The sequence below is a fragment of the Apium graveolens genome, chromosome 3 (genome assembly GCF_009905375.1).
Source record: "Apium graveolens cultivar Ventura chromosome 3, ASM990537v1, whole genome shotgun sequence".
NCBI classification, from domain to species: Eukaryota; Viridiplantae; Streptophyta; class Magnoliopsida; order Apiales; family Apiaceae; genus Apium; species Apium graveolens.
This window is the reverse complement of record NC_133649.1, coordinates 234,649,239-234,666,801: the sequence shown is the minus strand read 5'-3', so window position 1 is coordinate 234,666,801 and position 17,563 is coordinate 234,649,239.

Here is a 17,563-nt window from a genome sequence, read left to right as displayed (position 1 = left end):
AAGGTAATCATTAACCAGATATAAGTAGAAAAGATGAAGTTACAAGATACTCCATTTACGAATACTACTTGAACTACCACCGTTCAAGGTATAATCAGTTTCAAAAGTTCATCACATAGATGAGACTACAAGATAAGACTTGAATAGATTCAATCTTTGAAATATCATTATAAAGAATGAAGTTACGAGATACTTCATTAAGTCCCGATATATATATACACCTATATATATATATACATTTCATACACTCCTTGAAAACCTCTGTTATGAAAATTATAAACAGAGTTGCAATATACAATGAATTTGGAAAGGAGAAAACATTGGCATAAACCTGATATCTTGCTGATCAGGCAAAGATACCAATTAAGTCACCTTTTTTACCAAGTAGATGGATGAATCTCCCACTGGTCATCACCCTGGCCACATTAGGACCTTATGTTGGACTGCCACTTAGCCACTTACGCATTGATGGACTCCCACTGAGCCACTTTACACTTCCATGGACGCCCACTGAGCCCATGTTGCTTATGCCGACTTAACTAGATGGACTTACTTCACGAACGTTGGGCAAGTAATTAAAATGTTTTCTCAAAACAGCAACCTCGTTGCGAATATAAAATACACCACAGAGTCGGGTCCCTCAGGTTTTGAGCGAGTATTTAAATCCTCTTCGAAAGGAAGATCTTAATTCTGAAAATGAGTTTTGGGATCCGCTCTAACTTTTAAAATCATTTTGAAGACTCGTAAACATTTTAAAGAATGTTTAGAGTAATGATGATTTAATAAAATATATCAATCCCGATATATTAGGAAATATCTGAATATTATTATTTAAATAACATTCCCATAAGGATAATCTTTATGAAAATATTTGAAGTAAAAGTTTTAAAACTCATACTTGAAATAAATAATAAATAACAAAAGATACACTTATACGAAAGTACGATCTTTATTTGAATAATCGAAATAAGTTTGATATTTATTCACACCATCGAATATACCTTATTCGATTAATAGTTATAGAAATATATATATATATAAATAAATATATATATATATACTCGGGAACATCGACTCCTGGTTTAGAGAAATGTTCACCTTCGGATCCCTTATACTAAGGGTATACGCAACTACTGCTTATCTCTAGCATAGGTATTATGCAGTTTATAAGCATTTGAATTGACAATAGAATATCAAGATTACGAAACAGGCATGCATATATATCAAATCAATATGCTCCAATATATCGCAAGATTTGCTAATAACAATCATGCACTTATCACAAGATAATGCATATACACATATACATCACAACAACAGTTATACGGGTAGAAAACTTGCATGAGTGTTCCGGGGTAGACTTAAGCTTAGAGTGGGTCCGCTAACCTATGAACAACAACATAAGCCGTAATTAGACCACGGTCGCTTAAGAAACTAGTCAAAACTCACTCATACCATAACGGTCGCTTACGGTCGCTTATACGCTTAATGATTCACATTAGTCGCTCGAGTACCCTCGGCTCCACCATTTTTAATAAATTAACCGTTACGAATTTTAAGGGGACTCTTTCGCAAATACTCTACAAACTGACCTATTAACCTTACATAATTGTTTTATACTCCAAGTAGTCATTTAAGGACCTTAACCAAGGTTTCAAAGTAAGGCGAGGGGAAATTGTTCGTTCGTGAAATGCCGTTACTGAACACGGTCGTTTCTCTTAAACCGTACATCGGATTTAAGCGAAACACATATCAAAACGAAGCTTACGATATAATATAGCTAAACATGGAAAAGGCACAGATTTAGTAGTTAGCTCTCTTTCACGAACACTAAGAACAAGCAGTTGTATGAAAACGGGCATTATGACGGCTATGTTTACCCGATTACCAAAGTTTAAACTACTCCAATCAACCATAAATAAACTCACATCCACCAATACAACCAAACTTCATCCAATCCTTACTACATCAGTCCCTAACCTTATGATTTTCCCAACTCATTCAATCACAAACAAGAACCACTACTATACTAAGGTTCATTAACCAATAACCAAGATTTACAACTCAAACTTATTACAATCCAACCAAACTCTAAACAAACATGAATCATGCTTCCCATGAACTATACCAATAATAACAAGCTCTAAATATTCAAAATTAAGGCTAGGGTATGAGATTATACCTTCCTTGGTGAGTAGAAGTAACTAAGGAGCTTGAAACAACCCTTGAAAATCCTTACAAAAGCTATATCTAAACAAAACACAAGATCAAAAATTTAAAATTCTAGAAAACACTATTCACTCTCTTCTTCAATGATTTATTGAAAGAGATTGTGAAGGAAATGGGAGCTTAAACTCCTTGGATAGCCATAACTAATCATAAGGAACCTTGAATAATTACCTTGCAATTTATCAAAGCTTGGATCTTGGAAATTAAATTTTTGTTCTTGGTTAAAATGAAGAAGCCGAGAGCTTCTTGTTCCTTTGGCAAAGTCAACTTCTAAATTTGTGTTATGATTTTCTTTGGCTTGTTTGCTACACTTTTGTTGTTAAATTATTTTTACCATGGTGAAGAATGCATGGCTCACAATCAACCAACCATTCTTTCCACTTGTCATACTTATGTCACCATGCTTAAGTCATCTTATTAACACATGTCATCTCCTTGTTGGTGTGATGACATCATCATCCACTAACCTCTTTGATTAACCCTTAATTACTTGGCTAATGACCGCTTATCTGTTATGCGGTTCGCTTAACTTTCGTTCTCGTTTATCGTTTGAGGGATCATACCCGGGATCTTATTACTTGGGTTCCCTTAAACCTTCCTCAATATTTTATATTCCTTTTATGATCCTCTCTTATAATCCTTGAATTTAAATCATTTTAATCACGTTACCTTATACTCAATTCTTTCGGTATCTGGTGGATTTTCGGGAAAAATCAAAGTGTTCGAATTTGGATTCTGACGATCTTTACATACACTTATGTACCATATAGAGTACTAATAAGATCTCAGAATATCAATAAAAGAACTGCTACATAGTGTGGCATTTAAAGTTTTCTTATTCAGCATAATCAGCAAAATCATTATTCATAAGGGTCACAAAAAGTCCAAAAATTTTGGGGTTATTACAATAGTTGTCTTTTTACCTTTAAACTTCAATGTCTGTAAAAACTGACTTGATTCTGTACCAGCTTCAATCTCCAGAATACCTTGGTCTTCATAAGCATTTGTGACTGTCAGAGTTTGCTTTGTAGTCACAGTCAGCTTTTTTTGTCTTCCACTTCTCCCTCTTTCTTCTCCTTTTCTAGATTGGCTGCCAGTGGTTTTAGAAGTACCACTAGTACCAACTAGTTCTCCACCTTTCTTTCCAGAAATATCTTTTCTTCCTCCTTTACTTCCTCCATCAGGACCATCATCTTTGTCATCAGCAACTTTTAGTTGGAGTTGTTTGCATTTAGATTTTAAAAATTTCTCCCCTTTTTAGAATCATCATCAAGTAAGAGTGAAACAATAAGCTCCAAAGATTGTTGTACCTCATCTAACTGGCCAAACATCTTCTCTTGAGTAGCTTCCAACTTGGCTTAGTTGGCTTTCAGTTTGTCTTATCTAGCAATGATGGGCTTCAATTGCTTGGTCATCTGATGCGAAGCAGTAAGTTTGGTTTCCAAGAAAGATTCCTAAGCTTATCAATCTGAGAGTTAGCTTGAGATTGAGTGTTTCAAACTATTTTAATCAGTAGTGTAGAAGCTTTGAGATGAGTCAGGATATCAGGATTTGTAATGTTCTTCTCTGTTGTCTCCAAATGTCTAGAGACATTAGCAACAGAGATAGGATGTGAAACATCCTTCCATTTAGAAGTACAAAATGCATCAAAAAACTCTTTACTGTTTTTAGCATATAATCTCAATTATTTTTCTCTTTCTAACATGCCTTCGGGAAAGATAATCTCATTAAGATCTTCATCAGGATCTAATTGTACATTGATGTTTGATTCAGCAATATCTTCTCCATCACTAGGATCACTTTCATGTACAGATTCTTCATTAGCAACTGGTTCCTGAACTAACTATGCTATTTCATCCTCAGCATCAACATTTAAGAGAGAATCAAGAATTGGTGCAGTATGTGATCCAGATGCTTCAGAAACTGTCATACCCTCAGCATTTAACTCCACATCTTCAGGAATTTTAGTCATATGAAGTGGAGCTTCAGCATTTATCTCCAATATTTCAGTGCATGTAAAGTGTTGTGGTGATTCAGGAATTGTGAAGTGAATTTGAGTGGACTGTTCTTCTTCTTGAACATCAATAAGAACAAGGAGAATACTAGTGGATGGAATAAAAAGATGATTGGACTGCAAGAAAGTATCAGCACTTAGACCTGCAGGAAAATTATTAGCATTTGATGCATCAGAGTTTACAGTAGGGACCACAGGCTGGTTATCAACAACTGTTTCTTTAATACTCTGAGCACCTACAAAATAAATTAAAGAACCACTTAAATCTCTATATTCTTTTAAATTAGTATCACTACTTCTCACTGCACTCATCTCACGACTTTTAAGAGTCAGAGTTTCCTCACAAGAATTAACTAAATCTTGACACTCATCTACCTCTCTTTTTTCCAGGTAAGGATCATGCCTCTCTTTAATTCTATTTTTCTCTAGATCTTTTCTCTCATTCTCACATGAAAGGCTCATAAAATTTTGTTCTACAGAAATAAAAGGTGGTTGAGAAGAGTTTTCTACGGTCACGTGACCAGGGGTGCCCTTTTATAAAGGACTAGACATGATCATTCCATTAGGATTTATAGAACTAACAGAAACTGACATAACAATATCAGGATTTAAATTAAATGCTGATAAAGAAAGTTCAGTATTTGTACCTTGTGTGTCTGAAGGTTCATATTCCAAAATAACATCCAAAGGAGGTAATGATAGAATATCAGCAAATAGTGGAGTTGGATGTATCCTTCCTTTAGTATCAACTGCCAATATAACTGGACTAGAAGTCATGCCTTCATTACTACTTTGAGGAAATGGTTCTTGTGGGGCTGGAGATTCAAAAGTTGTTGGATTACTTTGAAACTCAGGTTCTTATGTACTCCTCTCCTCAGATTCAGTATATGACTCTTGTGCAGCTCCAAGTTTTAAACCAGCTGTCTTCTTTGAAGAATGAGACTCAATAGTCATGCAGAAAGCTTTGACCTTGGAGACCTAATTAGGAATTTTAGCTGTAGTTGCATCATGCCAGTCTTGGATTGAATGTTCAGCAAGAGGTGAAATGTCTTCTACATCCCTTTGAGATGTAGGTTCTTGTGTGAATGGATCAGGATTTACAGTTGTAGCTTCTGCATCCCTTAGAGATATAGGTTCTTATGTGCTTGATCTATGAAACTTTCCTTGTTTCTGCAGCCTCTTTGTTATCTTCTCTAATTGCTCATGAGTAACCTCCCTCACTTTTCTCTTCAGCTTCATTAGATAATCATAGATTATAACAAGTATATCAGTAGATAAATTCCCTGAGCATTAGTAATTGGCTTTGCTGACACAAATATATCTTATTCCTCCGCGGCTATTTCCTGCTTGAGCTTCAGCATTTGTTGAGCAAAGTAGGTCTTGACCAACTTCTTTATCTTTGGTCTAGACCTTGAATCAGTAGTTACATCATCAGGATTTATTGTGCACTCCTTAGTGGGTAATACAACTGGTATCTGAGTAGAATTAGGATTTAGCTTCTTGAATTTTGATGATAAGGTGGCATTTTCCCCATCCTCTGATTCTGACTCAGGAAGTATAACTTTCTCTTGACAAGTTCTGAAGGTTTAAAATAAGTAGAAACGTGTACCTTGGAACCACTAGATCTTCCAACAATGGCATTATCACCAGTGTCTTGTGTAAACTTCAACACAACTCTCTGACCATTAGGCCTAGCAGACTGAGCAATAATGTCCAGTGGGTTCTCAATAGAAATAATAACTCTAGCATCAGTCTTTGATTATATCTTTCATTTTACAACAGGTTTCTTTTGGGAGGTACCTGAGGTGGATTGTGTTTGAGGAAGTGTTTGGGTTGCAATACTTGGGTTAGCTACAGGGGGTTGCCAACTGTAATAGCATGTAACCTAGCACTTTGTTGATTTTACAATTCATAAGTCTCAGGAATCCTTGCAATAAGCAAGTTCCTAGCAGAAAGTAGTAACCTTAAAGGTGCAAGAGCAACCTTTTCCTTATCCTTAGAAATTAAATCATGGAAATCCCTTTTGTGAGCTTAAACACTGATATAATTTGATTAGCAGGGATTGGAGTATCAAGGAAACAAATATTGAAAATTAAATGACAGAATCTAGCATAATACACTATATTTCTATCAACTTTTAATATATCCCCTATAAAGAATAAAACTAATCTACCAAAGTCATAGTAAGAACCATGGATTAGAGAGTACCCAATTTGATGTGTCATGATAGAAAGGGCATCAAAATTTGTGCATGTGTTTTTGAAAGCCCTGGTAATGCATTCAAAGTAGAAATTCCACTCCTTCCTCAGACCATTCATTTTCAACTTCCCCATGTTCTTCATCTCCTTATCATAACTAATGACTGAGAAAAACCTCATCATCTCACTATCTTCAACAAAAGAGGAGTAGGAGTTGTGAGCAAGGAGAAAAGGAGCATTCTTAACAGTTTGAGGAGTGACAACCCTCCTCTGATTGTTGAATTCAAAAATGATGCTAGGAGTGCCTGCTTCACCTCCATCATCATATAATCCAGTTCTCTAGAAAGTGAGAACCTGGTCTCCAGACACAACTATAGGTTCAGTCAAAGCAAAACCCACTTCACTGGCTTTCAATAAATCCTGAAAGAGGTGAAAGACGGGAATTATCCCGGTGTAATCTAGAATAGCAGCATAGTTGTTGGTGATGAACTTAGCACCACAATGAACAAATGTAGATAATGTAGCAGGTGAAGACATGATTAATCTGTGTAGAAAAGCTTAAAAACTAAAAAGGGTTTCAGCATTTATCTTAGAGAGAAGAAGAGAATTAAAGAGTAAGAGAGTGATAAAAATTTGATAAAGTGATAACTGAAAATCAAAAATTGATTTTGTGTAACACGATACTCTAACTCACACAGATGATTCAACTTAGTGGGATACATGGCAAGATGTTATTGATCAGGAAAAAAATCATAATACGGGTATTAATGTGCAGTAATTACGTGCACAGTTACACAAGATATTGTTTTACAAAAGCTCAAACATTTTTCCTATCCTCACGCCATTAGCTTGACACTTGTAATCAATTTCATAAAACTACCCACTACTCTACATCACTATTTTAATTAAAATACTGTTTCAAGAAATTTTTTGAATAAATTTAATAAGAAATCGGAGTTTAACAGTCAATCAGAGTTTGGCCATTATCAGTATTTAATTAACTGTTGTCAGGACTTATCAGTCAACACAAGTTTGACCAATATCAGTATTTAGCTATACACTCAGAGTTTATCATGCAACTACTATCAGAGTTTAACTATTAGGATTTAAACTCAACTTCAATTTTAAATATCAATTAGCATTGAATACATGGCATCAGTGTTTAACATAATTATCAAACTTTAATAGATATTGATATATAGTAAAAGATATCACACCTTGATCATATTTCCCTGTTACAGATCACAGTTTATCCATCAGTGTTTAAGAATTATCATGAAATCAGTCCCAATTCATTCACCAGTCTTGTAAAAGCAGCCTCACAAAGTGGTTTGGTGAAGATATTTTCTAACTGCTGATCTGTAGGCACAAAATGCAATTCCATTGTACCTTCTATTACATGTTCCCTTATGAAATGGTACCTTATGCTGGTGTGTTTAGTCATTGAATGATGTACTGGATTTCATGTCATTGCAATAGAACTTTGATTATCACAATATATAAGAATTTTAGAATATTCTAACCCATAATCCAGTAACTGATTATTCATCCAAAGAATTTAAGCACAACAGCTTCTTGCAGCAATATACTCAGCTTCTATAGTTGAAGTGAAAATTAACTTTTATTTCTTGCTAAACCAAGAAACCAATCTACCACTTAAAATTTGGTAGCTTCCTGGAGTACTTTTCCTATCTATTTTGCATCCTGCAAAATCTGCATGTGAATATCCAATTAGCTAAAAATCTGAATATCTAGGATACCACAATCCAACATTCATGGTGCCTTTGAGATATTTAAAAATTCTTTTTACAGCTAATAAATGGGGTTCCCATGGATCAACTTGGAACCTTGCACACAGACAGGTAGCATGCATGATATCAGGTCTACTAACAGTCAAATATAGGAGTGAACCAATCATACCTCTGTAGTTAGTTATATCTACTGATGAACCAGTATTTAAATCTAACTTGGTTACAGTGGCCATAGGAGTTGATGCAGATGAACCGTCTTGCATCCCAAACCTTTTGAGCAGATTCTTGGTATATTTTCCTTGATTGATGAAGATTCCTTATTCAGTCTGTTTAAATTGTAATCCCATAAAATAACTCAATTCTCCCATCATACTCATTTGATATCTTGACTGCATTAGCTTTATAAATCTCTCACAGAGTTTATCATTAGTAGAACCAAAAATGATATCATCAACATATATCTAAACTAACAATAAGTCCTTACCATGGTATTTATAAAATAGAGTTCTATCAATTGTACCTCTTTTGAAACCACTTTTCAATAAAAATTGAGCAAGTGTTTCATACCATGCCCTTGGAGCTTGCTTTAATCCATAGAGTGCCTTATCCAGCTTATAGACATGATCTGGATACTTTGGATCAATAAACCCTGGAGGTTGTTCAACAAAACTTCCTCTTCAAGTTCACCATTTAGAAATGCACTATTTACATCCATTTGGAACACCTTGAATTTCATGTGAGCAGCATAGGCTAGAAAAATTCTGATTGCTTCAAGCCTTGCAACTGGAGCAAAAATCTCATCATAGTCAATCCCTTCATGTTGTGAAGAACCCTTTGCAAATATCCTTGCTTTATTCCTTGTAATAATGCCCTCACTGTCAGTATTATTTCTAAACACCCACTTTGTACCAACTACTGATCTATTTTTTGGCCTTGGTACTAATGTCCAGACTTTGTTCCTTTCAAATTCATTCAATTCCTCTTGCATTGTTGTGATCCAGTCAGCATCTTGCAGAGCTTCTTCCACTTTCTTGGGCTCAGTTTGAGATAGAAAAGAATGGTAGAGACATTCATTTTGAGCGGCTTTTCTAGTCTTTACACCACTGTCAGGAGTTCTAATAATTAAGTCAGGTGTGTGTGACTTAGTCCATTTTCTTGCATAAAGAAGTTGACTTCTTGAAGTAGAACCTCCCCCTTGATCCATGAAGTTTCTAGTTTCATTTTTCCTTGTACCATCATTGTTTTCTGAAGCTCCCCCTGAATCAGTATTTCCAGTACTATCAGTATTTGCTTCATCAGTATTTGAGGAATAAGAGTCTGATTGAGTATCTACTGAAGTTCCTTGATTTGAATCACTTGACTCTTGATATGAATCATGTTTCCCAACTCAACATGTGCTTCAGTATTTACATAGTTGCCACTTACATGTGGCTCATCAGAGTTTAGAGTTATACCAGGATTTGCAGTATCAGGATTTGTCAGATCATCAGGATTTAACCGTTCAGCATATGGTACTTCATTTTCAAATCTCAACTCTTCATGGTCATCTACAATTTTTAGACTTGTAATCTTTTTATCATCAAAAGACACATGAATAGATTCCATGACCACCCTTGTTCTCAGATTATAAACTCTGAAAGCTTTTATTGACAGTGGGTATCCAATAAAAATGTCTTCATCAGCTTTTAGATCAAATTTAGTAATCTGTTCAGGATGAGTTTTAAGAACAAAGCATTTGCAACCAAATATGTGAAAGTATTTCGAATTTGGCTTCTTCCCTTTCACCATCTCTGTGGCGCCCTCCAAACCCGGGTCAGAAGTTTGGGGTCCACACACACACCTAAATTATAACCCGCTTATAACAATAATAAAGATAATAATAATATATGCAGTGACCCTACTTACCAACCACCACGGACCGTAACAGGTTAAAGTATGCACACAAGCCAAACACACTAATATATTACAAACCGTTCAAATCCCAACTATTTCAAACTCAAACTGAGTATTAAACATTATTACAAACTTTTACAAACTTAAATTATTCCAAAAGAATCCTACTAGCTCAGCTTCCTCAACCTGAACCCTAAGCTCTCGCGCTGGACTGGGGATCCTCTTTACCAACTGGTTCCTTTTTAACTGGAAAGAATATAAACAACATCGCACAAATGAGCTAACTAGCTCAGCAAGTCACAATGACAAAACTGAGAATAATGATCATCAGGTGAATATGATTATGATATCAAGTGAACAATGGATTATGATTTAGAATTGGATATTATACTTTTAATTTAAAAACCAAGGTTAGGCTGCTGATCAGTCACGCACTAACCCCGAGCAAGGCACACAGCATTGCTCTAACTACTGGATCCAAGGCACACATTGGCCTAACTTGACCATTATATGGTCTGACCACGAATCTGGTCCACAATTTTATAAAAACAATCCAATTCTAACATAATAACAGAATATACAATAATAAACAATAACCGAAATCATTAACAACAATAAATGTTTAATAATGAAAGGGTTTCAATCCTTGTAAGGATCAATAAGGCAATTTAAAAGCTTGGATACTGGGTAATGAAAGAATTGGATAACAAAGGAATCAACATTTCAGGGTTTCAAAGATTTGGGCTTTCAAAGCATAGGATACAATGATTGAATGTACAAGTAATTCAGTTCAGTGTTTGGGATTTTGTTTACATATATTTGTGGAGTAGTATCGTATACTTGAGATTTGTGTTTAGGTGTACAACAATCAATGGTCTAGAAAGAATAAGGTTTATGGCTCAAGAACAATAACTGGAATCAGAGTTTAGGTTTCAGTGCTTCAAAGCACTTGTAATATTAATTTGACTATCAAATACTACAATATCTCAAGAAAGTTCGGAACACTTGCCTGATATTAGCTTACTACACTGCACTCGCTTCCAATCACAAGCATCTTACTCCTCAACTATCTGTTTCCCTTTCTTACGTCTTGCCTCTTCTGCTCACATAGCATACGCATCTATCAATAATTTACTCATGGAATTCTATTCAACACATACTTCTGTCTACCCTTCGTTTTACCCAAATCCGATTAACGGATTGAAAGTTATGCAATAATCAAGTAAACACTGAATATATAGACCTATAGTCAATTAACAAGTCACATATAGCACATAATACATCACGTAATCAATGATATATTATTTATAAAGAAGTCTCGGGTGTCATAAATAGGCTTTCTGGTATTTAAAATGATTTTTAAAACATTTTTCGGAATTAAAACGGGTCGTTGGATCAATTTCGGGTTAATAAACAGGGTTCGGTTGGCCAATTCTGGCTCCGAAATAATTTTAGAATAATTATCGAGCCTTGGAAATAATTTAGAATAATATTTTAAAGCTCGAAACTATTTTTCAGAATTTTTAAATCATTTTTAAATAATTAAATCTAATTAAATAAGTTATTAAAATCAATTAATAATTAATTAAATCAATTAATCAATTAATTTTCAAATTAATTGACCAATTAATCAATTAGAAATTAACTGGAATTAATTAATTAATTAATTTAGATTTATTTATGAATTAAAACTAATTTTCAGAATTAAAATAATAATTTTTAGAATTTTCAGAAATTAAAAACGAATTTTTATACTAAAAATAAATAGGAAATATGATTTTTAAACATTTTTAAAACAGAAATCCAATTTTTGCAAAGTCTGGAAACTACAGGGACCAAACTGCATCGTTTTCAAAACTTCAGGGACCAAACTGCAATTTTGCAGTCCAATCGCCGGAAAAAGTCGGGGATGGCCGGAGAACACGTTCCCGGCGTTCTCACCCCACCAACACCTCCAGATCACATCTACACAACATCAGGAACACAACCATGCAATCAATTCATCCTAACAATCCCTGAGTTGGCCGGAATTTGGCCGTGAAATTTTCCAGTTTCCGGCGAACATCGGAAAACTTCAAAACACAACTCCCTTCTCTACAGACCTCGTTGGTTCATGAAACTTATACGACTAGATTGCAAATTTCACAGAGACTACAACCCACTATAACACAACATCAATCTATCACAGAATAAGAAACCCCCAAATTTCAATTAAGAACATTCATACGGGTTATAAACCCTAATTTTAAAATTCGAAAATCAAACTCAAATTTGAACATGTTATTGAACTCCAAATCAGACGTATGACATATAAAAATCATCAGGAAAACAAGCTCTACAACATGCAATCATCAAATCATACAAACAATCATCCGAACAAAAATTCATATTTTTAATAAAATAAATTCGAAAATAAATAAATTTTTAGAAAAATAACCTTGATTTCTGCAGGTGTATGGATTACAGAATCTGGTAGAGCTCTTCAAGACCTTCAGATTGGTTACTCGAGCTTTCCAAACCGAATTCAATAACACCTCCAAATGCTTGTTTGATTCTTAGAACAGTTTTAGGAAATTAGGGTTTTTCTCTGAAAATTATATAATTATCTATCTGCGAATGATTTTGATACGAAATAAAATTCGGTAAAAGGCTATTTATAATTACGGAAAATTAGTATCCCGTTGGATCATTCCGGATATAAAACGGTACGTTTATTTGTAAAAACTGATCCAAACGGTATCGGTTTTCGGGATAATTATCCAAATCAGTACAATTTGTACTGCGGTCTTGGTCTCAGCGCCTGGTTACACGTATTACGAAGTGATAATTGTGTTAGTTTAATAAAAAGCTCCCGTTTATCGAAAATACGGGTTTTATTGATTTACTGAAACGAATATTGTATCGAAAATGTTGCGCCGGGACCCGCGCAGGACAAACCGTACGCCGGATCGAAAAAGTCGAAACATGGAATATGCTCGGAATATTACAATTAGGTTAGGAAGGAGTTCTCGAAAGAGTTTCGGGTTCCAAAAACGTAACAACGGTTGACGTCTGTTGGTTCCCGTTTTTATAAAATATATTTTAATTACCCGGAAAAAGATTTCAGAAATTTCATATGATTCTTATAAATCCATAAACCAACATAAAAATAATTAGGAAGATATGACAATTATCTATATTTTATTTTGGACATATAAAAATTAAAATACTCAATTAATATTATTTTTGAATATTCGAGTACAGATAACACTTAACAATTAGCTCACAGAATAGATACTGAACACACATAATAATTATATAATAGCAAAAATAATTACACGATATATCCCGGATATTACATCCTTCCCCCCTTAAAAGGATTTTGTCCTCAGAATCTCTAAGAAAACAAATGAGGGTACTTTTCTCTCATATCACTTTCTAACTCCCAGGTTGACTCTTCAACCTTTGGGTTTCTCCACAATACTCTTACTAACTTTACCACTTTATTTCTCAATACTTTCTCTCTTTCCTCTAGACTCTCTATCGGACTCTCTATATATGATAAATCTGCTTGAAGTTCTATTGGCTCATATTCTATTACATGCCTGGAGTCTGGATTATATTTCTTAAGCATTGATATGTGAAAAAACATTGTGAATGTGCTCCATGTGCGGAGGTAATGCCAATTCGTAAGCTACTTTGCCAATACGCTTTAGGATTTCAAAAGGTCCGACATATCTTGGGTTTAGCTTCCCTTTCTTCCCAAACCTTGTTAGTCCTTTCCACGGTGATACTTTCAATAATACCAAGCTTCCTTCTTCAAATTCCATGTCTTTTCTCGACTGGTCTGCATATTTCCTTTGACGATCTTGTGCGGCTATTAATCTTTTCTGGATAATTTCAACAACTTCCTTTGTCTGCTGTACCAATTCGGGTCCGAGTATTTTGCGTTCTCCTACTTCATCCCAATATACTGGAGATCTACATTTGCGTCCATAAAGGGCTTCAAAAGGTGGCATCCCAATGCTGGCATGATAACTATTGTTATAAGCAAACTCTACCAGGGGTAAATGTTCGTCCCAACTTCCTTTAAAATCAATAGCACAAACACGTAGCATGTCCTCGATTGTCTGGATCGTTCTTTCACTTTGGCCATCCGTTTGGGGGTGATAGGCCGTACTCATATTCAGTCTTGTTCCCAAACATTCTTGAAAACTCTTCCAGAATCTTGAATTAAATCTTGGATCTCTATCAGATACGATAGACACTGGAACTCCATGACGAACTACGATCTCTTTCAAGTACATATGAACTAACTTGTCGAGCAAAAATCTTTCATTTATAGGCAGAAAATGAGCTGACTTGGTAAGTCTATCTACTATAACCCAAATGGCATCATGATTAGTCCTTGTCCTTGGTAATCCAACTATGAAATCCATGGTAATATGTTCCCACTTCCACTCTGGAATCTCCAATGGCTGTAGCAATCCGCTTGGTCTCTGATGCTCTGCTTTAACTCTCTGACAGGTATAACATTTGCTAACCCATTCCGCAATTTCCCTCTTCATATCTGGCCACCAATAATTCTTCTTTAAATCTCTGTACATTTTGGTACTCCCTGGATGGATAGAATATCTTGAACTATGTGCCTCTTGTAAAATTTCATTTTTCAGTTCTGTCACTGGTGGAATCCAAATTCTTGAAGAAAACCTAAGAATACCTTGATCATCTTGTTTCATGCATAATTCCTCACCTACCAAACTATTTATATCTTGATCCATTATCTCTTTCTGGTATTTCTTTATTTTCTCCAATAACTCCGGTTGGAAAATCATACCGTACACTTTTGCTTCCTCAGGCTTACAAATTCTAATCTCAAATTCCAATTTTTGAAATTCTTTATATATCTCTTCAGGTACGGATAACACATTTAACTTTTCCTTCCGACTTAACGCATCTGCTACAACGTTCGCCTTACCGGGATGATAATTAATCGAGCAATCATAATCCTTGATCAATTCTAACCATCTCCTTTGTCTCATATTAAGTTCCTTCTGGGTAAATATATATTTCAAACTTTTGTGATCCGTGAAAATCTCACATTTTTCTCCATACAAATAATGTCTCCAAATCTTCAAAGCAAATACTATGGCTGCTAACTCCAAATCATGAGTAGGGTACTTCTGTTCGTGTGGTTTCAATTGCCTTGACGTATACGCAATCACCTTGTCGTGCTGCATAAGAACACATCCTAATCCTTTATAAGAAGCATCGCTATAAATTACGAAATTCCCTTGATCGTATGGAAGTGACAAAACAGGTGCTGTGATTAATCTCCGCTTCAATTCCTGAAAACTTTCTTCGCACTTGTCATTCCATATAAACTTTTCATTCTTTCGTGTAAGCTTTGTCAATGGTGTTGCAATTCTTGAGAAATTCTGAACGAATCGTCGATAATATCCTGCCAATCCCAAGAAACTTCTTACCTCAGTGGGTGTTCTCGGTCTTTCCCAATTCATAATTGCCTCGATCTTTGCCGGGTCCACTTTGATCCCTTCATTACTGACTATGTGTCCTAAGAACTGAACTTCCTGTAGCCAAAACTCACACTTCGACAATTTAGCATATAACTTCTTTTTCCTTAAAATCTCCAAAGTTGTCCTTAAATGTTCCGCATGATCCTCCTCCGTCTTTGAATAGATCAAAATATCATCTATAAATACTATAACGAACTTGTCCAAATATTCTTTGAAAATTCTGTTCATCAGGTCCATAAACGTTGCCGGGGCGTTGGTCAATCCAAAAGACATCACTAAAAACTCGTAATGTCCATACCTTGTTCTGAAAGCTGTCTTTGGTATATCTTCTGGTTTAATCTTCAGTTGATGATATCCCGATCTTAAATCGATCTTGGAGAAATACTTGGCTCCCTTCAATTGGTCAAATAAATCATCAATTCTGGGTAACGGATACTTATTCTTGATTGTAAGCTTGTTGAGCTCCTTATAGTCGATGCACAGTCTCATGCTTCCATCTTTCTTCTTGACAAATAATACCGGTGCACCCCACGGGGATACGCTGGGTCTAATTACTCCTTTCTCTAACAGCTCTTGTAATTGCTTTGCTAACTCTTTCATCTCAACGGGCGCCATTCTATACGGGGTCTTGGATACTGGTTCGGTTCCAGGTGCTAAGTCGATTGCAAATTCAATTTCTCTATCTGGAGGAAGTCCTGGTAACTCGTCGGGAAATACATCTGGAAATTCCTTCATAACTGGAATATCTTCAAGTTTTGCTGGCTCCTGACTTCTGTCGATCACATATGCTACGAAATGCTCACATCCTTGTCGTAGTAACTTCTTCGCTTGAATCATCGTTAAGAACTTCTTTACCTGCTTATGTCCCTTGAACGTTACTATTCTTTCGTCTGGCGTTTTCACCATTACTTTCTTATTTCGACAATCTATCTGAGCATCATGCTTAGATAACCAATCCATCCCTAATATAACGTCAAATTCTCCTAACTTAAACGGTATCAAATCTACATAAAACTTACTACCAGAAATCTCAATCTCACAATTCCCACAAACTTGGTTAACAGTTACACGTTCTTGATTTGCTAATTCCACAGTCATTATTTCATTTAAATACCCAACTGGACAATTTAACTTACTAACAAAATCTTATGAAACAAACGATCGAGTTGCTCCCGAATCTATTAACACTTTGGTAAATAAAGAATTCACATTAAGCGTACCTGCCACGACATCCGCATCCTGGATAGCATCCTTCACCGACATGTCAAAAACTCTAGCCCTCGGAGTCTCATTCACTGTTGGGGTAGATCCCATAATCCTTAATGCATTACTGACTGGGGCTGGTGTCTTGCAATCCCTGGCCATATGTCCTGGCTTCCCACATTTAAAGCATGTGAATCCAATGACTGGAACCTTCACTGCTGGATTCCGGATAGGCTGATCCTTATTTGCTGGCTCTCTTGCTAGCTGATTTCGGCACTCCCTCGAGTAGTGCCCTTTCTGGTTGCATTTAAAACATACCACATTCAACTTGTTACAAACTCCCCCATGCTTCTTTCCACATACTTGACAATCTGGAAAGGTTAATCTCAACTGATTCGGCTGATTCACATTAGCTGGACGATTGCCCTGGCCTCCGTCTCCTGCATTTTGTCTCCTGAAATTAAAATTTCTCCCTGACTGGAACTTGCCCTTCTTAAAGTTTGGAAACTTCCCTGGTTGTGACTAACCCTCACTTCCCTCAACTTTCCTTTTCTTGCTTTTCTTTTCCTTCTGGAACATCTCACTCTCTGTCTCTGCGATCATAGCCTTCTGTACAACCCCGGCATAGGTATCCAATTCAAAAATAGCTACCTTCCCTCTGATCCATGGCTTCAAGCCTTGCTGGAATCTCTTAGCTTTCTTTCTATCAGTATCAACATACGACGGCACATACCTTGACAATTCCTCAAACTTCCCCTC